We start from the raw sequence: 3,638 nt of genomic DNA, 5'->3' as shown, positions 1-3,638 counted from the left end.
CGTATTGTGGTGCGACAGATGTCGGCTCGTACACGCTTGCATTGTACGATGCCACGTTATAGCACCAGTAGTCGGAACTTGCTTCACACGATTACGTGCGAAAGCTAATTGCCTCTGGTATGAGTTTCCGTCATGATAAGTGCATGGTCAGTACTGCCGACTGGCCGACGCCACACTAATAATTGCTTTGAATACGCTTCGCATGGCGGCACTTCGCTAAGAAGGCGCGCATTTGAATGAATTAACGAATAAACTTTATTTCATTTTTAAGATTTTTACGAAAGGAGGAGGGGTGGGAAGCGGCGGGGAAAGGAGGGGGGATGAGTGCGTATTCTTTAAAGCTTTAATTTTACGAAGCTCTATATTAAAACCTTCTTCCGTTGCATATTGTGCGCAGCGCGTTTAAGGCTTCGCGTTCCTCTGGCTGCATGTGATGACGGCGGTGACAGCGCATCACCACGCATATAAGCGTCCTTTTGTTTTATTGAAACAGACAATAAATGGAGTTTGTTGTCGCCATTTCATGGCGACTGCTACCCCTTTCTACTTGGATAACCCTTCTTCTTATGGTGCATATGATAGATAGATAGATAGATAGATAGATAGATAGATAGATAGATAGATAGATAGATAGATAGATAGATAGATAGATAGATAGATAGATAGATAGATAGATAGATAGATAGATAGATAGATAGATAGATAGATAGATAGATAGATAGATAGATAGATAGATAGATAGATAGATAGATAGATAGATAGATAGATAGATAGATAGATAGATAGATAGATAGAAGGAGGTGTAAACAGATTAGCTGTGCCGTAGAGTGTGCCGCAACTGGGGTGCACTGGGGTAGAGGAAAAGAGAGTAATAAAGGATAAGAATGAAAATGGGAAGAACCGGAATCCTAAATAAAAACGTCGTTATTACAGCAAATAATTTGAACGGGCTTCATACTCAAATTGCCTTGCACGTCTTTGTGATTGCCACGCATAAATTGCAACCGGGTTCGGGCAGAGTGCATAAAAGAATGAAAGCAAAGGATCGGATAATGGAGCACTGTAAGAGGAACGGCATCCAAAAACCTCGCCGAGTAATTACCTCCCTAGTTGTTACTACAGCTTCAGTACGCAGGCGACGCGGTCAGGTGTTGCGCAAATCGGGTCCGGATGGGCACTAACCGAATAAAAAAGGCTTGCGCAACGGAAAACGTGGTAAGTTAAACTAAGGCTTAAGCTTCGTTTATGTTTTTGAAGGCAGAAAATAATTTACACGCACGAAATCACTTTCTTTTTTTATGTTGATCAAGAGCTCGAATTTCAACCAAGCGGACTAGAACAATCTGAACCCGAACAAAGCTAGCACTTTTGCGCAAACCGAATCAGTATGCCCTTGCCTGCTGCTCTGCCGGGGATTACAGGAGAAAAAAAAAGCAATAAAGAATTTGCGATGAGAGCAAGTTGCACATATGCGGGTACCGCATAACATAATGGATTTCCTAAACTCTGGAGTGCGGTGCAGAGTTCCATCAGCAAGTATATACGTGAACCCTCGTGTAAGTATTTTTACAGCCGTGCAGTCACACAATGCCGCCAAAAAAGCTCCTTTCAATAAAGGTTGCCCTCCCATGTATACAGTCTTATATTCGATTCACGGGGGGCGCCATCTTGGGCCCTTGCACGAACGATTTCTCAGTTGTGCAGGTCGTGACGTTAAATTAACGGGCTTATGAAACGCCGATCAAATCCCTCAAGGAGCCATTACGCACTCGGTGCCGTTTATTTAGTCGTTACAGGTACAAAAAAGAGCTTCAGTGTAGCGCAAGGTATCGGCTCCAATTCATCGGTAAGATAGCTGCTAGCGTTTGCCTCATTAGCGCCTACTCGAGACATTAGAAACAAACAAGCCACTAGCTATAGAAGGCGACGCACCTAGATGCACCTTAAACCACCTAGACGCACCTTAAACGGACAGTTTAAAACAGAACAAATTAATTGCTGACAAAAACTCCTTCTTTCATTTTTACCAGCACATGTAATGTCAGCACGATTACGGCTTGCATGCTTATTGTGAAGTCCAGACCGCCTTTAGAAAAGCATTCGTAAATGACGGTGTGAGATGGTACTCTGGACTTACCGAATGCGAAAGCTTGTCTGTTCTGTAATTTCTCGTTCACGTTTCATTTGTCCACAACCGTACGCAATTCGGGCTGTCGGCGCGGTAAACGAAATGGGCGTAGCGTCGAGCAAAGGCTGACGTCAAGCCAAGGGGAGAAAGGTAGAACGAAATGAATTGAGACGACCGATGGGGGTGGATGATTTGTCCGGTTGGGCTTATATGCACTGAGGCAACATGAGAGAAATTGATGCGTTGCTGAGAAACGTGCTTTCCAGCTAGCACTTTTCTATATGGGCGTTCCTCAATGATAAAATAAATGTACCCTATAGCGACGACGCAGGTTCCATCGCAGACATTGCAATGAAGTTGCTAGGAGACCTGGGCGTGGAAATTTAGCCTTTGGCTTGGTACGGGGTTATATAGCTTCCTGTGCGCTGCGCCTGTTAATATGGAGGTGTTGGACGGGCGACGTGGGTCGCCGTGGCGTGCAGGCAGAGCGCAAACGAAAAGTGCGGTGAGGAAAATCAGACACAAAAGAGCAAAACAAAAGAAACAACAAAAGAGAGAGAGAGAGTGGCAGAGAGAAACATAGCGGCGTCTTCTTCTTCTCCTTAATATTATTATTATTATTATTATTATTATTATTATTATTATTATTATTATTATTATTATTATTATTATTATTATTATATTCTGGCACACACGGACATATAGCGAATAGGGAGGGAGCAGGCTGACAACTGCCACCACTACAGGGAGGTCAACCAAAGGAAAATCTCCGATTGGCTACCCTGTATTTGGGAAGGGGAAAGGGGGTGCGAAAAAATGAAAGAGGGTAAGGGAGTCTGCAACGATACTACAAAGTCATGATGAAAAGTAAACTCGCAAGTTTGCTTTTGTTGTGTACAGAGACCTTATACTCGTATTGAGTAATAGATAGATAGATAGATAGATAGATAGATAGATAGATAGATAGATAGATAGATAGATAGATAGATAGATAGATAGATAGATAGATAGATAGATAGATAGATAGATAGATAGATAGATAGATAGATAGATAGATAGATAGATAGATAGATAGATAGATAGATAGATAGATAGATAGATAGATAGATAGATAGTCTTTGTTGTCCATATAATTGTAACCTTGTCATATGAGCACTTCAGCGACGCCCTAAAGCGACCTTGACACTAACGCGCCTCGTTGCAAATTTCGCTTCGGTAGAACAAGCGCTTACAATGCTGTGGTTGTTGAGCGCGTGCATTGCAGAAGAAAAAAAGAAAGGATCTCGAAAGGAAGCATGGAAGATATTACCGAAGCGGCGCTTTCATCGTTGTCTGCGCGACAACAGAATAGCGGATGCACGGTATGCAAGCGTATAAGCGTATCGCTGGCGCCGCGAGCTGCTCCAATAGCGCATAACGAGCTTCGGGCGTGGGTGGCCAAACAAAGAAAGCTGTGTGGCAATATCTCAGATAGGCTCGCACGGGGGGACTGTCAATATGCGTGCGATGT

This window comes from Rhipicephalus sanguineus, chromosome 3, assembly GCF_013339695.2.
Source record: "Rhipicephalus sanguineus isolate Rsan-2018 chromosome 3, BIME_Rsan_1.4, whole genome shotgun sequence".
In the NCBI taxonomy this organism is placed as follows: Eukaryota; Metazoa; Arthropoda; class Arachnida; order Ixodida; family Ixodidae; genus Rhipicephalus; species Rhipicephalus sanguineus.
This window is presented reverse-complemented; position numbering follows the sequence as displayed.